Raw genomic sequence first — 23,920 nt, forward strand, 5'->3', positions numbered from 1 at the left:
TCAATAATTCGAGCACCAACTGTTAAAAAAACTCACAGGGAGGACAACTGTCAGATCTGTGAGGAACACAGTTGGTTATTAGCAATAATTAACAATTATCAGTGATAATTAATTTATTAAAAAATTAATAGAATTATTAATATGAATTAACAAGTACGGGGCACCACCCAGAAACCAGGACCAATAACCAAACAAGGTAGTCCCAAAAGAGTTCACCTAGAATATTAATATCTGAGGGATATCAATATTCACAGGTGAACACAGAAGGTATACATTCGAGCTCTGACTCCCTCAATCAGCCACTTTTCACAATATATTAAACACAATAATGACAAAAGACTTCTTGTTAAAGATATAACAGTGTTTATTACGCTTAGCAAAATTAACAAAGTTAATGAAAGCTTTGATCAATAAACAACTATTCTAAAATCTAATTCTACCAAAACAAACACAAACAGCTATGTATAGGGTTGAACACATGCAGGTGAGTGCGTGTGTGTGTGTGTGTGTGTGTGTGACAAGATGGCAACGTGATCTGGCGGGATTGAGGGTTTGGGAAGCGGATGTGACTATGGGAGGAAGTCACGTCACGTGAGAACTGAATGGCGGAAGTACGGTGGCAGCTGGTGGTCGGCGTCTTGCACTCACCCAGTTCTGTGTAAAACACACGTGTCTGACGGTGAATAAGGACAGATAGAGCAGCGCTCTATCCAACGTTATCTGACCGTCAGAAGTGTCAGAGGATGTGTCTGTATATGTGCATGTGTGCGCATGTTTCTGCATGTGTGTGGGTTAATCACAAGAGAGGGAAGAAAGAGGAGGGAAGCGACTATGAAGGGGAGAGAAGCGGTTCCTTTGTCCACAGAGACCGTGCGTACGGACGGCAGTCTGTAACGCACGTTGTCTGATTTCCAATCGACAAAGCAACTTACTTTCTCACTCACGGTTGCACAAACAGAGCAGTAGTCCTGAGCAGGACAAACACAAAACAGTCTAGCGTGGTGAACTAGACAGGCAGCAAACTTTAAATACTCTTCAGAGTAAGAACAAAATGGAGCAGAACAAATGGACTCAGTGGTCCATCAATTCACAAAGACAACAATAGCAATAAAGCTTACTTAAGTACTTAAGCTGAAACTAACATAACATTGCCTCTGCCCAGACTTAGACCTCTTGGTCGCTTCAGAAAGCGAGCAGGGTGTGTGTGAAGTACGTCTTTCTGTCCAGTTCTGTCCGGCTCTGTCCTCGGCTTGGATACAGACAGTGGCTGTTCTCGCACGGTCGGCGAATCTCACGGCAGCTAGCTGATTCTCAGCAGCATGGCGGAGAAAACAGCAGAGTGAACTAGGTGAAGAGGAGCGGGGCAGAGAAGTTCCACGTCTTCCTGAAAAAACTCCGTTTCTTACTCCTGCGGGGGGATTTGAGGGCCCTGGTTGCAGCAGCGGTCTTTCTTGGATCCAGGAATGTGTTCGGGTGAACACGGGCGAAGTCTCGTCTTGTCCAGCAAGGGGAGTCTTCGGTGAGGGAAAAACACATGCGTGGGGTACCTACGTTAGCGAAGCTGACTCACAGAGGGACTCCTGGCTCAGTTCACAATGAAGGCGTATTTTTCAGGGCGTGCTCTGATTTAAAAGGGGCGGTGATGTCATGGCTGTGTCATCAGGATGCTCCACTGTGCAGGAGCGTCTCCACCAATGAGAGACTGTATGTTGACTGTTCCCTGCGGAGGTGTGAAAATCGCAAAGCATCACTGGAAATGGAGTTTGCAATGGACTCCCATCCAACTCCCAGCGTTTTTGGTGCTGTTCCTTTGTCTCAGGGGGACAAAGGAAAGAGCACCTCGTGGTCAGGCTTCACAGGTTACATGTAGGCCTTCTCTTGTCAACAAGTCTCATATGCAAAACCAAACCAACATTGAACTGATCAACTAACAAGTATTGTGTGTGTATCCAAAGCTTGATATATCTCATTCCTCTGTGCTGTAGACCTCTATTGTCCAAAAAATATTACATTATAAATTCCTCAAAGAACTTTAGTACAAAGTCAAGAGGTTGTGATATGTAGCACAACAAGCTGGCAAAGCTGTAAAAAAAAAAAGAAAAATGCATTCAGGTGCATGCTCAATGGTGTCTGCCTTACAGAGAACTACTCTCTGGAGACTGAATACGTGATTGCTGTTACTTCTGTAGAGCCATTTCCTAACAATTACCACACCCAGTCTCATAATGATGAAGGAACATGTCACCCAGAACAGCAGTGTATTTCAATGATGTGTTTTTTATAGTTTTTAGACAACAACGGAGGTCTACAGCACGGAGGAATAAGATAGCAATGTGTGACAAATTTACACGAAGTGCTTTTTTTCACTGCTATTTAAATTGAAGGCTAACTAAAAGCAGCTAGCTAGTAATATAAATGACTGATAAAATGCCCCACCTCCATTACAGACCAGTCTTAGGAATCATAGTTCCAAATGATTATTCTTATTTTCATTGAAATTGAAACATTGAAACATTGAAGCACTGTCATGTCCATAAAAGAAGATCTGCGAATGAGACGTCAGTGGTATTATCCTATCCTTTCATTTCATAGGGAAAAAAACATTTATTTAAGGAAATTAATACACAGCACATATGGCTAGAACTGGTTCTCAACCTTTTTTGTGCCAGTGCCCCCCTATCCATTATCCATGTTCCTTACCGCCACCCATCAATTGAAATGTAGGCTAAATGTCTTCCCTCAATATTAATGTTGATTATTATTCTTTTCTGTCATTACAAGCATGTCATTGGATGCCAAATAACAGATTTGTTTAACTGGACGGTTGGAATATCATTATCATTAGTTACCCAGGGAGCAAAAAAAATGTGAATAGAAATTATATTTATGAGTGCTAAACAAATGCAACGGTTAGAAATTTGACATTCAAACTTTAAGTCTTGTTACTGATCATGAACAGCAGCCAGTCAGAAAGCAGTAATTTGGTGCCGGTGCCAAACAAGGAGCATTCTTCTTAATTGTTCCAACAGAAAACAAGAGCAGCCTACCAAGGAAAAAGTCTAAGGCTACTGAAAAAAGCCATAGCTAAGGTATTCAATAGAATACTTGGTGGCACTTTTTTTTCTGCACCATTTTGATATGATATGTTATTGTTATTCAGTTGATTAAATAATCATACCTGCAGTGGTCTGGCAGAGAGTGTCAAATGAAATAACCAGGTCAAAGGCCCACAGGGGTTTGGGTGGGGGGATTTGGGGGTCCTCCCCCTAGAAAATTTGATGTTATTTGGCTAAAAACTATACATTTTCACACAATTTTATTTATTTTCTATTATCATTACAATATTTATTTAAAAAAAACACACTGTGTGCTGTTGGGCCTCATGCTATGAGGTCACACAAAGAAAGGCCTGCATGCTGATAAAGGCTGATGAAAGACTGATAAAGGCGCTAGGACTCTGGACTCCCTGAGACAAAGGGAGTCTATTTTGGACTCCATTTCCACTGATGCTTTGCAAATTTCACACCTAGGTGCTAAACAGGAAATAGTCTCAAACAGTCCCTCATTGGCCGAGACGCTCTTGCACAGAGGAGCGTCATGATGACACAGCCGTGACATCACCGCCCCTTTAAAAAGTGAACGTATCCTGAAGAACACGCCTTTCCATGCCGACTGAGCTAGGGGGAAACCTCTGCCCCACTGTGAGTCAGCTTGACTACAGAGGGTACCCCACGCACATGTTGTCCCCCACCGATCAGAAGACTCTCCCCTCGCCGGACAAGACGAGACTTCGCCATGTTCACCCGAACACCATCCCTGGATCCAAGAGAGACCGCTGCTGCAACCAGCGCTCTCACTTACTGCAGAAGGAAGAAACAGAGTTTCTTCAGGAAGACGTGGAACTTCTCTGCCCCGCTCTTCTTACACTGAGTTGACTGCTGTTTTCTCCGCCACGCTGCTGAGGACCAGCTCGCCGTTAAGCCCTCCGACAGCGGCACAGCACCGTCAGCATCTGAGCTGAGAAACCGAGCCGGACTGAAAGACGGACATAACACACACCCTGCTCGCTTTCTGAAGCGACCAAGTACGAGGCTTACGTCTGGGCAGAGGCAGTGTTAGTTTGTTTCTTTACCTTCAACTTCAGTGCTGTTGTTGTTTTGTTAGCTTTTAGCTTTTTAAGCTTTATTGCTATCATTTTCTTGTGTGAATGAGTTCATTTGTCCTCCTTTACTCTGAGGAGTATTTTACGTTTGCTGCCTGTTTAGTTGTGTTTAGGCTGTTTTCGTGTTTGTCCCACTCAGGACAACTGCTGTGTTTGTACCACCGTGAGGGAGAAAGTAAGTTGCTTTGCCGATCAGAACCCAGACAATGTGCATTACAGACTGCCGTCCTTACACACGCCCTCTGTGGACAAAGGAACCGCTTCTCTCCCCCTCACAATCACTTTCTCGTCTCTTTCTTTCCTCTCTTGCGACTAGCACACGCACACATGCGCGTGCGCACACACGCATACATGTTCATCCTTATCTGCCATCAGACACGTGTTTTTCACAGAACTGGGTGACTTCAAGATGCCGATCACCTGGCGGAGCGATCTTGCTATTGTCTAACCAAGACACCGCCATACTTCCGCCATTTGGTTCTCGTGTGACGTGACTTCCTCCCATAGTCACGTCTGTGTCCCAAACCCTTGACGTCATCATGCCAGATGACGTTGCCATCACACACTCACACACACACACACACACACGTGCATTCACCTGTATGTGTTCAACCCTGTACATATCTGTTTGTGTTTTCCTAGGTAGAATTAGATTTTAGAATAGTAGTCTATTGAATTAAGCATCTGTTAACCTAAACATTGTTATATCTTTAAAGAGAAGTCCTTTTGTCATTATTGTGTTTTATATATTGAGAATAGTGGCTGATTGAAGGGGTCAGCACTCGAATTCAACCCTTCTTTGTTCATCCATGAATGTGGTGAACTCTTTTATGAGACTACCTTGTTTGGTTATTGGTCCCGGTTTCCGGATAGTGCCCCATCTTTGTTAATTCATATTAATAATTCTATTAAGTTTTATAATAAATTAATTATCACTGATAATGCTTATTTATTGCTAATAACCAACTGTGCTCCTCACAGATCCAACATATTGGTGCCTTCCCATGTGCTATCACCAGTTGGTTCCCAAATTATTGATATTAATAATCTTTTGATAATCTCTGATAATTATGAATTATTACTAATAACCAAACACACTCCTACCCGTACCAACAGTGCCATAAAAAATAATAACCACAAAACATTCGTAAAACAGGCTCTCAGTGAATGGAGTTGAATTGCGATTTTCTCATCCTGCCACAGTCAGGCTGTAGCCACAAGACAGCAGTAGGGATGGGCATGGTTGAAATTTTATCTTTATCTTAAATCATAGGCCTACACTTATCAACCGGTTCTTTATCAATACTCTTATTGCTTGTTTTTGGTGACCATTTTTTTAAAAATTATCTTTTTTAAAAAAAAATTCAGGATTAGACTACATTTCTATACTAAATATGACAAAATATTGTTTCCACAGCAGCAGCAGTAATGTTTCTATCAGCAAAGTCACTATATAAATCGAATAATATCTCACTGGAAAGAAATCAAAAATGTCAGTAAATGAATATTATTCCTGGCATTAAAATACTGAGTGAAGTTTAGAAAGAATGAAGAACAGAGACATCAGTCAATATCACACATTCCTCCTGTCCTCTGTCCTCCTCTGCTGCTGGTTGAGAGGAGGGGCTGGTTTAAGCCAGTAGCTAAAGCTAGGCAGTAGCTAAGTTTACAAGAATGTACCAAATTTTTAATAAACATTACAAACTAAGCTAAACACAAGCACTGACAAATAGAGCAGAGAAGGGGACAGAGAAGCTAGCGCAACCATAAATGACAGCAAAACACAGTATAGCATAGCAGCACCAGTGAGAGCTCCGTGTCTACACAGGAGGCTTTCAGGTACAGTATTACACGGCCCAATACACAAATTTGACTGTAGTTACACGTGTAAAACTGAGGAAAATAGACTTGTGCTTGTGTTGACAGTGCTGCGAAAAAACAGGAAAACCGTGAAGTCTAATGATAAAATTGTGAAAATGTGCATTCAAACTAAACTGGCATTAAAAACAGACACACACAGAACCCCCAAGAACACTTCAACGCCCCCTTTTTGAAAAATTGCTTCCAGCGCTCCCCGATGTTCTCTGAACGCACTGTGGGGGGCAGTACCGCCCCCGTAGAGAAATGCTAGAATAGAGTTTAAGGTAGCCCCAATGTGTGCCTCTGATGTAATGGCATACATTTGGGTCACAGAGGTCTTTAAAAGATAATTAACTAGCAATGTTTTAAAAACCCAGAGGGTCGTTTAAAAACACTTACTGCTGTTCTGAAGGTATTTCAAGAATCCCCAAAGACTTCTAACTATCTGGATGAACAAAAAATCTGTCTGCTGCATTATAAAAAAAGATTTTTGACTTGTTTCCCAAATTGTGACTCTGTTTCCTTTCCAGGTAGCCGGTGGGCTGCCATCTTTGTATTGGCACAGAAAAAGAGGGACAACTTCGGAAATAGGTTAAACATATTTCTTATGATTCAGCAGGCAAAGTATTTTTCATCCAGATGGTTAGAAGAGTCTTTTGTGAATTCTGGAAACACTGTCAGAAGAGCAACACATGCAAACGACCTTCTGGCTCTTCTTTTAGAGAAACCAATGGTTACCTCTGTCACCAGAATGTATGCTGATACATGATAGGCACAAACTGGTGTAAGACTGCAATTAACAATTCATTTAATTATCAATTACTATGCCAGTTATTTTCCTGATCTATCATTTCAGAATATTTTCCATAACAAGTTCTCAGTGTCCATACTGACATCTTCAAATGTCTTATGACCAACAGTCCAAAACTAAAGATGTTCTGTTTACCATAATAGAAAAATAGAAGATATAAATATATATTCACATTTGAGAAGATTTTGGGACATTTTTTCTAAGAAAAAAAAAAGAACCATTAATTTGCATAGGTGAGATATTCTCCATTTCATTCATCAGTTGAACGTCTCACTTCACGCTTTTATTACTAGGTCTGAATTGCTCAACTACGACCTTTAACTGGCTGTACTTGACGCAGCTGTGGGAGGATAACTGCTAATGTGCTGTTCTGTTAGTTGTTTTAAAGCTAAGACTGTTTGGGCGAAAGTGAAAGTGTTTTCATGTAGCTTGAATGACACCAGTGAAGTCGCAGTGAAAGAAAGCCCTTCTACAAACCTGCTTTGCTTACGTTGGTCTCAGGCTTGACAACATCCACCAGCAGCCTGCGCTGGCGACCAATCTCTTCTTCATAGTTACATATAGTTGTTTCCAGCAGCACAAAGATCTCTTCTACTGCCGCAGCTTGTCTTTGGTTAACAAATGCTCTCAGTGTTTGGATAATGGACATTTTCACAGAATAACCGGGCAGAGGCAGTGTGCGTGTAGCCGCCTCTTCATCCTCCTCTTCCTCTGCTGCCGCCGCCGCCTCCTACTCCTCCTCCTCCTCCTCCTCTTCTTCTTCTTTCCGTTCTATGGCGGGTGGTAACCAGCGTAAAAGTGCATTACCGCCACCCACTATGTTGGGGTGTGAACCAGAGTTATCTACCCCTATGAACACATCAGAAAAAAGAGGGAAAAAAATGTCCTGAATGCTAAATTCTGTTGATCAATCCAGTTTCTTTCAAGTAGTGGAACAGACTCCCTAACCCAATTGTAAATACACTTCTCAAACTCTATTCTTCCCCTCCACTCTTCCTGATTTCGCTCTTTGATAATTCTCGCTCTCGAGAGTACCTATTGCAGTGCAAAATGACATGCTTCACTGATTCCTCTATTTGACAAAGGTCACATAATCCTGAGGGATATTTGTTTATTAAATGCAGTGTCGTCTTCTTCTTCTTCTTCTTCTTCTTCTGCTGCTGCTGCTGCTGCTGCCTCTTCTTCTTCTTGATTTTTATGGCGATTGGCAAACAATGTTATGGTGCATTACCGCCACCAACTGGAATGGAGTATGGATCGGGAATCTCTCCCCTCATCTCAATCTATTGCCGTCTTCTAGAGTTAGTTAGCCTAACTCCTACAGTTGTCAAACCTTTTCCATCATTCCTGAGATAGATTCTCCTGAGATAGCTGATCAAACATCTTCTACCCTGTCCACTAACACCACACTTCAGTATGTTCTTTAATCCTGCTCCTGTTAGCCTGAATTTTATTTTCCCCCATCATGTCCTTTCTCTCTGATTTACATTTCCTGCGGTTAATGGGCACATGTTCCACAGTTTCTGGTACCTGACAATGTTCACAACGACCAGTTACGACCAGTTGACTGCTTCCCTATAATATTAAGTGCAGTGCATAGATTGCTGTGTCATATTCTTAATCTAGTTATACTACCTCCTCTTTTTTGTTTCCTCCCCTATTTCTCACACTACCCACTTTATTTTGAATTGAATGTCTTCCCCTTATCTCCTGATCCCAGTGCTGTTGCCACACAATTACCTTTCCCTCTGATTTTGAAAGTTCAATATGGATGTCTGTGTTTCCCTTTTGTAACTGCTTGTTTGGTTAATTTGTCCACTCTTACATTACACAGAGTGCCTATGTGAGCAGGAACCCACATGAATATGACCTCAGTGCTTTGTTTCATTACTCTTGAATGTATTGCAATTACTCTGAATAGTAGTCTTGACAATTACTGGACACAAGTGACATAAGACAAGACAGTGCAGAGACTGAATCACTACAGACTAGGACTCTATTTGGTTTGATTTTTTCAATTCATCAAAATGGCATAGGGTACAACTCAACTGTATACATGCTTAAGACATTTTAAGTGCATTTGCATATTTCATGTGACTTGGAAGTGCAACTGCAGAACCTTAGATCCTTTGAGCCTTCAGTAAAAATGTGAACAGTCTGTATATTTGCAATCCATATAACCATAAACTCATTCACTACATCTGTACTTCTGTTTCTTGCCATAAAGGACAGATTCACAATTTTTTAAGTCTGTCTTAAAACAACAGTCAGGGGAGCCCAGATGAACACTGACATAGGTTTCTCTTGCTGTAATCATTCCTCCTGTGCATACCGACCATTAGAAGATCCCTTCATAATGCAATTACAATGCAAGAGATGGGAGACAAAATCCACAGTCCTCCTTCTGTGCAAATATGTATTTAAAAATTTATCTGAAGCTAATATGAAGCTTCAGCTTCCTGAATGAGTCAAATCAAGTAGATAGCTTTCAATGTTACAGTTGTTTTAGTGCCAATTTCCCTTTTTTTGTAAGCCCATTTAGTGTTCATATGGGCACCTGACTGTTATTTTAAAACAGACTTGAAAAACTGTGTAGAAGCACACAGAAAGTCCAGATTAATTAACAATCTGTAATGGCAGTTTTCTTTGATGTGGGAAAGGCATATGATAAGGAGGGATTCATGATAAATTTATATATGATAGCAATAGCAGGAAAACATTTAATTGAATTAAAGACTTTTTATTTGATAGATTTATTCAAGTCAGGATTGGGACAGCCTTCTCAAGAAGATATATGGCAGATGTTGATAAAAAAGCAAATCCTCAGTACTCCTCAGGGCAGTGTCACTGGTCCAATACTCTTTTCCATTATGATAAATTATGTTTTTTCTAAGTTCAGGGAAATATTGGGTAGTTATTGTTTACTAATGACGGAACCTTGTGGAAAAGGGGAAACATTGATGTTCACTAGAAAGAGAGCTGCCGATACACAGATAAAGATGTATAGGCAAAGGTTAGAGCAGGTGAAAACGTTTTGATTTTTATGGTATTGTTTGGTGCAAGGTTATTATGGAATGAACATATTCATAAAATAAGCTAACCCTAACCCTAATGTTTAACAGGGTCAGAATGTGGAGCAAGCAGATGTGCAATAAAAAATATTAATGTAACACTGGTTAGATCAGTGTTAGACTATGGGTGTCAACATCCAAGAACAAAAGAACTACTCCCATGTTGGGAGAGAGAAACCGACATAGTAGCTAGAGACATGCCATTAAGTCAGAAAAGATAGGTTACAAACGCTGTATCGTGCATGTGTTCCAATATATACAGATGGATCTGATCCACAACACAGGATTTACTTTTTATCAGGGTTCAAGATTAACACCCATCAAGTGCCAAATGTGTGTAAATTTTGGGTTTGGCAGAAAAATAAATTGGGGTCACTGGCCAGCTGGCAAGTAAATACTTTTGATTCACAGCATATGGGCCGACTTTACATCACTGTGGTTTTTATATGCTTAGACCGGCAGGAAATAATGTAACCCTCATCCACCGTATCTATCGTGACGTCAGTGATTCAGTGAATCAAATCAAAGCAGCTTACTACTATTTGGTGCTCTCTGCACGATGGCTGTGTTAGCCAAGAGAATTATTAAGCAGAGACTGAAGGAAAGGTGGCAAAAGCAATGGGAAGAAGAGAGCAAGGGATATAGTAGAGAGTAGAGAAAAGAGGTGTGCAGGAAGGAACAGGAGAGATGAGACTTAGAGATATCAAGACTTAGATTAGGAAACATTGGACTAAACAGTACACTATTCAAAATAGGTAAACACAATACAGGCAGATGTGAATATAAAGTGGGCAAGAAGAAACAGTAGAGCATGTTATACAACACTGTCAGAAATATGAGGCAGAAAGGTGGCATCTGATTCAAAACCTCAGAAAGATAAAAGTACACTTTCATCTAATAGATATTCTACAAAAGAAATCAACTCTTAAACAAACTGATTTGATTGAGAAGATATGAGCTTTTTTTATGAATATTGTGAATAATAGACACTGTGAGCCACACTCCATACCAACTGGTAGCAGTAATGCACCAATTTGTTGTTTGCCAACCTCCAACAAACCAAAAAGAAGAAGAAGAAAGAAGAAGAAGGCTGTGTGAGCGTTACATGTTATTAGAGATGTGGCGACACAGTCCCAGTGTTAAGTCACCAAAAAGAAAGCATGAAGACGAAGAGAAAAGTCATGAAGGTCAGCATTTTATACAAGAGGTGTCGTCTGGACAACACAGGAGCCCCAAGATCCTGGCTAAAATATGAAGCTTAAAACCATAATGCCTTGCATTGTTTGCTGCCAACATGCAAGAGACAAACTAAGAAACGATTCATTTGTCCTCGGCACAACAATAATTAAACTTGAAAACATCAAGGATCATGAAAAATCAAGGTGTCACCAAAATTGCCTCACACAACATTACGTTACCTGTGTTATCATCCCCTGCTGTGAGGGCTCTGACAACAATGACAGAACAAGCAACAACCAGAATGACAAATATGTTTCGCACAGTCCACGCTATCATGAGGAAGAGGAGGCCTATAATTCGCTTGACTATGCAAGTGTTTCACTTAGATAGTAACCCAGCAAACATGGTTCAGACAGCGACATTGTGTCCCTGGCCAAAAATGGTTCTGGTCAGACGCCAAAAAACCCCAAAACAGTTGTCCTTTCCACGTTCAATAAAGGTCCACCTGTATTTCCAATTGTATTTGTGTGTTTGTTTCTTTCTTCTTCTTCTTATTGGGGCCTGAGCCCAAAGGGCGAAGACCCTATTGTATTTTGTGTGTTTGTTTCTTTCTTATTATTCTTTCTTTATTAATACACCATTTCAACCCTAAATTTGACCCCCTAAACATGCTCAACAACTCACCAAATTTGGCACGCATATCAGGTCTGGTAAAAAATTTGATAAAATGTAAAGAAACGGCTGCCACAGCCCGTAGGAATGTCATCGAGAAATCAAAGCAAAACTCAATTATTCGTCTCATCAAGCCCTACAAATCATATGCTGACACCCCTGACCTAAATCCAACAGGAAGTCTGCAATCTCAATTTCAAAGTACGAGTTTGTGCCAATTTTGGACCTTGAATAAACGCTATATCCTCCTAGGGCGTTAATGGTATCGGCTTCAAACTTTAATACATGACTTATCACACTGTGCTGAACAAAAGTTATTAAAAACTTTGTAATAACTCGAATGGTTTAGATCTAGTGAGCCCTGAAAGTTGGAGTGAGACATCACACCTTACAATGTAAACCAATGGGCAGGCAATCTCTGGGCATGGACTTTGTGCCAAACTGGGGCATCTGACGTCTAAACTATAAGTCCGACCACTTTCAAACCTGTATCAATGGATTCACGACGAAAATTCCTACAAAAAAATGTGATTTTTAATGTAAGATTTGGCCAAAGTAATGGGATTTATGAGGATATTTCACAAGAAGAGTACTCTGAAATCCTTCTCTGCAGCTGAGAGGGAGAGAGAGAATTGGGTTGGGGGGGGTAAAGTAATTCCTGTCAGCCCAGGTCTCTAAACATCTACATGCCTGTGACAGAAGCCCTTGGACTGCGCCACACTCCAGTTACTTAGTGTTTCTTCACATCTGACAGCAGTGTTCAATCCTCACACTCCAGTTACTTAGTGTTTCTACACATCTGACAGCAGTGTTCAATCCTTACTTTTTTTCAAGGAGTACATGTGCTCCTAAATGAAAAAAAGTAGGAGCCCACATATAACTTTAGGAGCACACTGAAAAATGTTCAAGTAACAGTTTCTTAAAGAAAACAATTCATCACATACTTACAATTTATCACATACATATTTAAACTCTGTGTGTGTGTGTGTGTGTGTATGTAAATCACAATTTATGTTGTTTTTAGGGGTGCTCGATTATGGCAAAAATCATAATCATGATTATCTTGTTCAATATTGGATCGCAATTATTTAACACGATTACTTTTTGACTTTCATTTTTGCCAATTGCCGATGTTGATATATGCACATATTTTTTCCCACTTGGCTGAGGAGACTATTGCACATGTAATCATATATTGTACTAATGATCAAGAAAGACTATAGCCTATATGAGGGAAGAACTTGAGTGCTGAGCTACTGAACTCCAGTCTTCCTAAGTTCTTCCTTCATATATTGTCTTTCTTGATCATAGTATAATCTATGCTTGCATGCATAATAGCCTCCTCAGCCAGCTGGTAAAAATGTGTGCATATATCGGTATCGGCAATCGGCCACAATGACTTGGAAATATCAGCATATCGGATATCGGCAAAAATCCAATGCCGTACATCCCTAGTTAAAAGTCCTTACATTCCTAAAAATAGACTTGATGAAAATTAGGAAATTAATTTGTTTTACACACAAACTCATCAAGGGTTTTCAATTTACTATATTGAAATTCAAGTGAATGGGCACCGCGGCCCGACGTGCGCAAGGACGCGAAGGCCTGTTCAACGCTGCTTGCAGCTTTAATTATTATTCTTTCTTTATTAATCCGCCACTTCAACCCTAAATTTGACCCCTAAACATGCTCAAAAACTCACCAAATTTGGCACACACATCAGGTCTGGTGAAAAATTTGATAAAATGTAAAAATGATCCCCCAAAGTGCCAAAATGTGCTCTATAGCGCCACCTATGTATCTAATATGGCCGCCATGGCCTGTAGGAATGTCGTAGAGAGATCAAACCAAAACTCAATTATTTGTCTTATCAAGCCCTACAAATCATACATTGACCTAAATCCAACAGGAAGTCCACAATCAGACTTTCAAAATAAGACTTTGCACCAATTTTGGACCCCGAGCAAATGCTATCTCCTCCGAGGGTGTTAATGGTATCAGCTTCAATCTTTAATACATGACTTATGACACTGTGCTGAAAAAAAGTTGTAACTTTGTAATAACTCAAATGGTTTGGATTTGATAAGCCCTGAAAGTGCCACATCACACCTTACAATGTAAACCAATGGGGAGGCAATCTATGGGCATGAACTTTGTGTCAAACAGAGGCTGCTGATGTCTAAACTTTAAGTCTGACCACTTTCAAACATGTATCAATGGATTTGCCAAGAAATTTCCCACTATAATATGATGTTAATGTTAGATTTGGTCAAAGTAATCGGATTTATAAGGAGATTTCACAAGAAGTGTTCTCTAAAATCCTCCTCTCCAACTGCTCCTGGTGATGTCACTCCCTCAGTGCTGTGAAACATTCTGCAATACACACTCACTACACAAGACTTTAAAAGTCAAACTCTAATATCTCAAAAACAGTAAAAGATAGAAAAAACATGTAAATTCAAGATTTGTAGGTCAAAGTCTTGTGACTCATTTAAAGTTCAAATGAAGTCTGTATCTAAAACTATGTGGAAGCAGTAAATGTTCAAAACGGTGTGGGTTCACTCAAACTCTCCATTCAAATGTATTGAGTATTTTTCTGTGTCCAGCTGCAGTTACTTATTGTCTCTACACACCTGACAGTACACATGTCAATCAAACTTTCAAAATAAAAGCACACCACACTTGTAAGAAATATCATTTTTAAAAAGCAAAATGGTCTGATCCCGAAGGGCCAGAGTGCGAGGTCCCGACCAACGCTGCTTGCAGCTTTAATTATTGTTGTTATTGATATTATTTTTGTTATTATGCTTCTCTGTGTCTCTTTCCCCCCTCTCCCCTCCCTCTTTCTCTCTCAACCCAACCGGTCAAGGCAGATGGCTGCCCCCTTAGAGCCCGGTTCTGCTTGAGGTGTCCTCCCATTAAATGGGAGTTTTTCCTTGCCGCTCTTGCCAAGTGCTTGCTCATGGGGAAATTGTTGGGTCTCTCTAAATTAAAGAGTACAGTCTAGTGTTGTGAGAAATCTTCAGATGGGCCAATAAATCTTAAGGTCACCCATAACTTAGCATTAAACTCAAAATTTATAAGAGAAAGACTCAAAGAAATACACTCTTTTGACGTGCTGACATGCTACGGTAAGCATATTGTATCATTTCCGGTTGCCGACTGTGTCTACTGATAGCGTTGTTGCTACTCTCAACTCAGTTGATTTTCCTATATATATCACATTACTGTGGATTAATACCTGCTGTATATTTAAACTTTCGCTAGTTTTACACAAGCACTCTCAGTGCTTTTCTCTTAGCGACTTTTCTCGCTAATCGCACAAGTTGTTAGTTACTTTAGCTCTGCAGCTAGCATTAGCAGCTAACTTAAACTAAGCAGTTAGCGATGGCTTCTCTCTCTCCCTCTTGTTCTCCTGCTCTCTCTTGCTCGGTGTGTCAAATGTTTAGTTATTCCTCTGTCTCCTTTAGTGATAGTGGTACGTGTAATAAGTGTAGTTTATTTGCAGTACTGGAGGCAAGGCTTAGTGAATTGGAAGCGCGGCTCCGCACTATGGAAAAACAATCAGCAGCTAATGTAGTTAGCCAGCCCCCAGTATCCGGTGTGGGCCGACCTAGCGTAGCTCCCACTCCCCCGGTAGCTCCCGAGCAGCCAGGAAGCCAGAGTGGCTGGGTGACTGTCCGAAGGAAGCATAGCCCTAAGCAGAAGCCAACGGTTCACCACCAACCAGTTCATGTTTCTAACAGGTTCTCGCCACTCAGTGACACACCCGCTGAGAAACAAACTCTGATTATTGGCAGCTTCATAGTCAGAAATGTGAAGTTAGCGACACCAGCAGCCATAGTTAAATGTATTCCTGGGGCCAGAACATTGAGTCAAATTTAAAACTGCTGGCTAAGAATAAACGTAAATATGGTACAATTGTCATCCATGTCGGCGGCAACGACTCCCGATTACACCAATCGGAGGTCACCAAAATTAATGTTGAGTCAGTGTGTACATTTGCAAAAACAATGTCGGACTCCGTAATTTTCTCTGGACTGCTGCCTAATCTGATCAGTATGCATGTCACAATTCAACCGCTGGTTGTCGAGGTGGTGTCAAGCAAATGATGTGGGCTTCATAGATAATTGGCAGACTTTCTGGGGAAGACCTGGTCTGATTAGGAGAGACGGCATACATCCCACTTTGGATGGAGCTGCTCTCATATCTAGAAATATGGCTGAGTTTATTAGTAGACCAAAACCATGACAACCCAGAGTTGAGACCAGGAAGCAGAGCTGCAGTCCTACACGCTTCTCTGCGCTTCCATTAGAGCAGTTACCCACCCAAAACCACATAGAGACTGTGTCTGTCCCCCGACCACTTAAATCAATTAAATCCAAAGTAAACAAAAGAAGAGTCATTCATAAAAATCTAGTAAAAATTAAAACCACTACTGCAATAGTACAACAAAATAAGATAATTAAATGTGGACTCTTGAACATTAGATCTCTATCATCTAAAGCTGTATTAGTAAATGATTTCATTTCAGATCATCATATTGATTTATTTTGTCTTACTGAAACCTGGCTGTGTCATGAAGAATATGTCAGCCTAAATGAATCCACTCCCCCCAGTCATATTAATACTCATATTCCTCGAGACACTGGCCAAGGAGGAGGAGTTGCAGCCATTTTCAACTCAAGCCTATTCATCAACCCTAGACCTAAATTCAATTATAACTCATTCAAAAGTCTTGTTCTTTGTCTCTCTCAGCCAACCTGGAAGACTTTACAGCCAGTATTATTTGTTATAGTGTACCGTCCTCTTGGCCCGTACTCTGAATTCCTATCTGAATTCTCAGAGTTTTTGTCGTATTTAGTCCTTAGTACAGATAAAGTAATTATAGTAGGTGATTTTAATATTCATGTGGACGTTGATAATGATAGTCTCAGCACTGCATTTATCTCATTATTAGACTCAATTGGCCTCTCTCAGTGTGTAAATAATCCCACTCACTGTCTTAACCACACCCTAGACCTTGTTCTGATTTATGGGATTGAAATTGAATATTTAATAATTTTTCCACAAAATCCTATTCTATCAGATCAATTTTTGATAACTTTTGAATTCCTATTACTGGATTACACACCATTAGACAAAAATGTCCTCACTAGATGTCTATCTGATAGTGTTGTAGATAAATTTAAGTAAGCAATTCCATCAGTACTGAATTCAGTGCCATGTCTCAATACTACAGAGGACTCTTATGTTAACTTTAGTCCCTCCCAAATTGATAATCTTGTTGATAGTGCTGCAGGCTCATTAAGAAAAACACTCGACACCATCGCCCCCTTAAAAAAGAAGGTGATAAAACATAAGAGGTTAGCTCCATGGTATAACTCCCAAACCCGCAAATTAAAGCAAACATCGCAAAAATTGGAAAGGATTTGGCGTTCCACCAAAGTAGAAGAGTCTCGCTTAGTCTGGCAAGATAGTCTTAAAACATATAGGAAGGCCCTCTGTAATGCCAGAGCCACCTATTACTCAGCATTAATAGAAGAGAATAAAAACAGTCCTAGGTTCCTTTTCAGCACTTTGGCCAGGCTGACAAAGAGTCATAACTCTATTGATCCATGGTTTCCTATAGCTCTCAGTAGTAATGACTTTATGAGCTTCTTTAATGATAAAATTCTAACTATTAGAGACAAAATTATCCACCTCCTGCCCTCAACAGGCATCGTTCTCTCCCCAAACACAGGCACCTTAGAAACAGCTGTAAATCCTGACATATATTTGGACTGTTTTTCTCCAGTCGACTTTTCTGAACTAACTTCAGTGATTTGTTCAGCTAAACCATCAACCTGTCTCTTAGACCCCATCCCAACTAGGTTGCTTAAGGAAGCCTTACCCTTAGTTAGCACTTCTTTACAAGACATGATCAATCTGTCTTTAGTAACAGGCTATGTACCACAGTCCTTTAAAGTAGCTGTAATTAAACCTCTTCTTAAGAAGCCTAGTCTTGATTCAGGAATTTTAGCCAATTATAGACCTATATCTAACCTTCCATTTCTCTCTAAGATCCTTGAGAAAGCAGTCTCTAATCAGTTATGTGACTTTCTACATAACAATAGTTTATTTGAGGATTCAGTCAGGATTTAGAGCGCATCATAGCACAGAGACAGCACTGGTGAAAGTCACAAATGACCTCCTAACTGCCTCGGACAAAGGATTTGTCTCTATACTTGTCCTGTTAGATCTTAGTGCCGCATTCGACATAATCGACCATCAAATGCATTGCAGAGACTGGAACATTTAATTGGCATTAAAGGAACTGCATTAAGCTGGTTTAAGTCCTATTTATCAGACAGATTTCAGTTTGTACATGTTAATGATGAATCCTCCGTTTTCATTATTATGCAGATGACACCCAACTATATTTATCAATGAAGCCAGATGAAACCAATCAGTTAAACAAACTCCAAGCATGCCTTAAGGACATAAAGACCTGGATGACCTGCAATTTTCTACTACTAAATTCAGATAAAACTGAAGTTATTGTGCTTGGCCCTAAACACCTTAGAAACACATTATCTAATGATATAGCTACTCTGGATGGCATTACCCTGGCCTCCAGCACCACCGTAAGGAATCTGGGAGTTATCTTTGATCAGGATATGTCCTTTAACTCCCACATAAATCAAATCTCGAGGACTGCCTTTTTTCATTTACGTAATATCGCAAAAATCAGGCACATCCTGTCCCTAAAAGATGCAGAAAAACTAGTTCACGCATTTGTTACTTCCAGGCTGGATTATTGCAATTCCTAATTATCAGGCTGCCCTAACAAGTCTCTAAAGACTCTCCAGCTGGTCCAGAATGCAGCTGCACGTGTATTGACAAAAACTAGAAAAAGAGATCACATTTCTCCCATTTTAGCTTTGCTACATTGGCTTCCTGTAAAATCTAGAATAGAATTTAAAATCCTTCTCCTAACTTACAAATCCTTTAATGGTCAGGCACCATCATATCTTGAAGAGCTCATAATACCATATTATCCCACTAGAACACTGCGCTCCCAGAATGCAGGCTTACTGGTGGTTCCTACAGTCTTTAAAAGTAGAATGGGAGGCAGAGCCTTCAGCTATCAGGCTCCTCTTCTATGGAACTATCTACCAGATTCGGTCCGGGGTGCAGACACCCTCTCTATGGTTAAGAGTAGGCTTAAAACGTTCCTTTTTGATAAAGCTTATAGTTAGGGCCGACCAGGCTCGCCTTGGATCAGCCCTTAGTCATGCTGCTATAGGCCTAGACTGCTGGGGGACTTCCCATGATGCACTGAGCTCCTCTCTCCTCCTCCTCCCCTCTATCTGTATGCATTCATGTAACATCAATGCATGTCAATAACTTTGCTTCTTCCCCGGAGTTTTTTGTGCTTTCTCATTTCACAGGAAACCTTGGGTTCTGGGCCGAGCCTTCGCGGTCCTTCACAGTCCTGATGGCATCCTTCCCTGGCTATTGATGCTTATACTTATTGTTATTGTTATGATTGTAGTTCTTCTGTCCCCCCTCCCCCTTTCCCTCTCTCTTTCTCTCTCTCAACCCAACCGGTCAAAGCAGATGGCCGCTCACCAAGAGCCGGGTTCTGCTTGAGATTTCTACCTGTGAAAGGGGAGTTTTTTCTTACCGCTGTCGCCAAGTGCTTGCTCATGGGGGAATTGTTGGGTCTCTGTAAATTAAAGAGTACGGTCTTGACCTGCTCTATGTGAAAAGTGCCTTGAGATGACTTTTGTTGTGATATGGCGCTATATAAATAAAAATTGAGTTTCAGTGTATGAATGTGTGTGAATGGTTAGTTTCCTCTGATGGGCAGGTTGGGACCTTAGGTACCTAAGGACCTACAGGGTAGCCCCTGTGCCATTCAGTGTATGAATGTGTGTGAATGGGTTAATGTGATTCGTAGTGTAAAAAGCGCTTTGAGTGGTCGGAGGACTAGAAAGGTGCTATACAAGTACAGTCCATTTACCATTTAGCAATATCATAATAAAAGAATCACATTGTTGCCCTAAGCTGGTGATAGCATATAATATGAGGCTAGCATTGATTCAAAGAAACATGTAATACTGTAACTTATGGTTACTCAATATTGCAGAATATGCTGTTTTCTGGTCTAAAGACCTAAAGGTAATAGCAAGCATAATCATACTATTACACCCTAAATAAGAACAAAAGATAAAACACATGATTAAATTGGATCAGCCCTCGGTTCAATTTAAATGTGACAATAAACTTTCAAAAATCATGGAGTGCAGAGTGAATTGATTGGAAACATGCATAATAAACATGAAAAACACTAGGCAACTGCAGTGCCGAGTCAGGGGATGGGTTCCCAGATAGCAAAAGTAATATGGCCCAGATCCGGCCCAGAGCCTCCAGAAGTTCTGGGCCGGATCTGTAAAATGGTGTTCTTTGGCACAAAGGGCCAATAATGGTGTGGATCCGTTTTTTCACTTCTGGGCTGGCACTGGGCCAGCTCCAGAATGGATGAGAGTATTTTGTATACGCGTGTAGTGCAACTGCCACAGTAATCATGAATGCAAAATATATGTAAAATATACAGTACCTTTATTAAGTAAGCCACTGCTGCTTGGTGGAATGCTGTGATGCCTATAAACAACCAACTGTGAAATTAAAAACACAAAACATAAGTGCTGCTGCAAAAGACTGGCACAATGCTTATGAAACTTACCATGATTAATGCCTCTTTAGCCTTGGTGCGATCTTTGCGGCCACTTCCCCAGTCAAACACAAGGTTAAACCATTGGATAGCGTATGAATCGATCTCACTGTCCAAAGCACTGCTGGCAGCTTGGTTCTTCCTTACAGCCCCTGTTGAGAGAGAATGTCCATCAGTTGATAAGCTGACAGTGACCGAAATTCTCCATTTTCCACTTAGCCCAGCTAATAAGCCACTGTTTTGATAGCTTCTTTAGAGAGTTGGAAAAAAGCATGTCCTATAGGTCAGTTAAGTGACCTATAAATAAATTATGCAACAGCTAGGGATGTCAACAATTAAATAATTACAGAATTTCCTCAACTAGCATCTCAACTACAGAGGCTACCAAGCCTTATATTAGAGACAGGCCTTTATTTCTAATTCCTTCTGTTTATATTTTAGTCTGAAGCCTCATTTCCTTCTGATCCACTCCTGTTTGCCCTATTAAAGTTTTGTTACTACATTATGCTGTTACATATAAACTCAAGACTTCCTGTATCCGTTTCAAATTAAAAGCCCTCTAGAATTTCTGTGGACAGCATCCTTTCATTTCTTAACAAGGCTTTTATTGTGAATTATTTGCAGGAATATGTTGTGGAAAATTCAGTGACTTATATGGTTATATAACACTTCAGATGAGTAATCCACAACAAGAAGGAGTTATAAATAGCATAGTTAGTATTGTTAAATGTATTAAATTAAAGCAATATAAATGTACATCATGCTTAGTTGGCATGCACATTATAGGATAGGCACCAGGAGTTTATCCATCCTTGTTGTTATCCCTGGCCTATATTGGGGGTAAACCTTTGTTTGTGTCGACCATGCCCCTGGCCATTATCTGAGGAAATACAGTAATTTTTATTACCAATTTAAATGATCATTATCCGATTAACAGACAAATAGGAGACATGCAGTGTAACAGCTGGAAATTGAATTGTGTTTTTGTGTTAGTACCGGGTAGGGGGCACACTTTCAGCAACATCAAATAAGAAGTCAAAAACTTAATTATTTTGAATTTTGTTTGGTCAATACTGACAGAGTGTTAGTAAAAGCAGTACTGCAGTTACTGACAGAGGCAGTCTACCTCAGGCTAGTTAAGGCTAGTGTTAGCAGTTAAAGCAACTTCCAAAGCACTGTGCCACTAACTACATAAGGTATTTTACTTATAAGCTCATATAGCTTTGATAAAATACCTAATTCAGATGAATGACAGTTACACTGGATACGAGGTAAAAAATTCCTACTCAACAGCACTTAAGTGAAACATTCATTTTCCTCGAGTTGCATCTCTTACATCAGCACTGTTGTGAAGTAAAAAAAAACCCAAAACACTGTGTTTTGTCCTCGTTTACTAGCAATGGCCACACTGTATTCTACAATACTTACTGATCAACAGACTTCTTGTGAGCATTTCTTTTAAGCACTTTTTCCCATTGACTCCTTTCCAGTTTATTTTTTGGCCACGGCCACTGTGTCTGACAAAATCCTTGACAGTATACTCCATGTGATTCTTTTGGTGTTCTGTCCTCCTACAGCACCAAGAGCAGAAATCTGACAAGACAAAAAAGTATTTCAGATCAAAAGACAAAAACTGGATACAATTGTGCACTTTTTTGTTGACAAAATCAAGCCTGACATAAAACTCCCAATTACATGTATTGTTTTGATTAACTGTTGTTGGGCCGTGGCTACAGGTTTGGCTATCAGCAATAATTAATAATTATCAAAGATAATTGTTAATTATTAAAATCAATAAAATTATAAATAAGAATTAATAATAACGGGGCACCACCCTGGACTCAGGATAAAAGATAGCCAATTCAGTCTCAAAGTGTACTAATCTATGAATTTGGGACTTTGATTAATAATTAATTTAATAACTATAAACAAAATCACCATATCAATAGCTAGTTCAGGTTGAAGGATTTGGAGTTCTTTACAGAGCAGGGGTTGTCAAAACTCATTCTTGTGCAACATTAAAATAGACGACAGGTATATCCAAAAGCATTTATTTAACAAAAGGGTAAAAGCAACACACAATACTAATCTAGCTAAGTGTACCTATATACAAGTGTGAGTGTGTGTGTGTGTGTGTGTGTGTGTGTGTGTGTGTGTGTTTAGGGAAGACAATAGCAAGATGGCTGCAGTTACCTGGTGACTGAGCACATGGCATGCCGACAATTTGGCTGATAAAGGGAACTACAGAGATAAAAGGCCAGACCATGTGGTGTCTTGAACCACATGCGCTGGTTGAACCAAAGTTTGCCAAACTAGGTTTTAACCTTTTAACTATGTGGTTCTCTATTCAAGGTCAATTGGTGTAGGCTAGAGGTGCCAGGTTAAAATGAGGTTAGTTGCATGCAAGGCCTAGTTACTGGCTGTAACATGTGTTAAGCATGCTAACATTAACCTAGTGGTGTGGCTATGCAGTAACCTGACTATAGGCAACAAGGACATCACAACAACAGTTCAATGTATAACCTCAACCAAATCAATACACGTACAATACATTGTTTGAGTTAAACATTCTTGCTTAGCCGTACTATGCTTCACTGTGTTGCTAGGCTATGCCTAGTTGTTACCAGTCCATGAAGGAAGAGATGCTTTGTGGTGTTCTGCTTTGTAGCCAGTGAATCCGTGGGTGAGTCACGCTGAGAAGGCTTTGGCTCTGAAGCTGAAAGATGCAGGCATTGCTGGGGAGAGAGCACTCCAGTCATGCAGAGGGCCCAGGTCACTCCTTTGTGTAGAGTTAGCGGCAAGCTAACGCCATTTCGCGGCTCCTGTACTTGTTAAACTGGCCAGCAGACTTGTGTGTTAGCTGCTGGCACAAGGAAACTTAGTTTCTGAGTCTTAGGCAGGCTCTCGTGTCTTCTGCCGTAAAGAAGAAAGTGTGTGTCTGCCGTGAGCAGGCCACACAAGAGAGCAGAGAGCTGCTCCAGCAGCTGCTGGAGGTGTGAAAGACCAAGCAGCTGCTCCTACAGCTGAAGGAGAAAGAGAGCAAGGAGCTGCTCCTGCTGCAGCTCGTGGAGAAAAGAGAAAGATAAGAGAGGAATCTTTAGTTTTGATAACCTGGATACATGGGTGGAGCTTCACACTTTGGGTGCGAACCCCCAGGGCTCAGGTTTCTTGGAGTCTTGAAACATGTGGTAAACTGTGGTCCACATGTAGTCCCAACACTGTATCAAAAATTTTGATCTAAGGGGGGCCCTGTGACTGACTGGTGACCTGTCCAGGGTGTACTCCCCCCGCAGTAAATTGTCCTTGTAACTTTAAATTCTTCCAGAAGACAATTATTTGCTACTGGAGTGAACAGAACTGGGCAGTTTGATACAGTTGCTTATTCATCAGTCATGTTATTTAGTTTGAAAAAATTCTAAATTTACCCAGCTTCAATGGCAAATTAG

General features: G+C 40.5%; 1 protein-coding gene and 1 long non-coding RNA gene across 2 annotated transcripts in view; one reads left to right on the forward strand and one right to left on the reverse strand.

The window, feature by feature from the left end:
• LOC122986215 (gastrula zinc finger protein XlCGF57.1-like) overlaps positions 1 to 7,550 on the reverse strand; it is a 32,085-nt gene extending 24,535 nt beyond the window's left edge. The window contains exon 1 of the mRNA XM_044357361.1: positions 7,311 to 7,550. The gene's annotated coding sequence lies outside the window, so the exon portion shown is untranslated. The remainder of the gene's footprint in view (positions 1 to 7,310) is intronic.
• Positions 407 to 22,620, forward strand: LOC122986216. The gene is made up of 3 exons (XR_006404265.1): positions 407 to 510; positions 11,470 to 11,472; positions 22,589 to 22,620. It is a non-coding gene; the product is annotated as an uncharacterized LOC122986216 (long non-coding RNA).
• The last annotated feature ends 1,300 nt before the right edge of the window (positions 22,621 to 23,920 follow it).

Source organism: Thunnus albacares, chromosome 7 (assembly GCF_914725855.1).
Source record: "Thunnus albacares chromosome 7, fThuAlb1.1, whole genome shotgun sequence".
NCBI lineage: Eukaryota > Metazoa > Chordata > Actinopteri > Scombriformes > Scombridae > Thunnus > Thunnus albacares.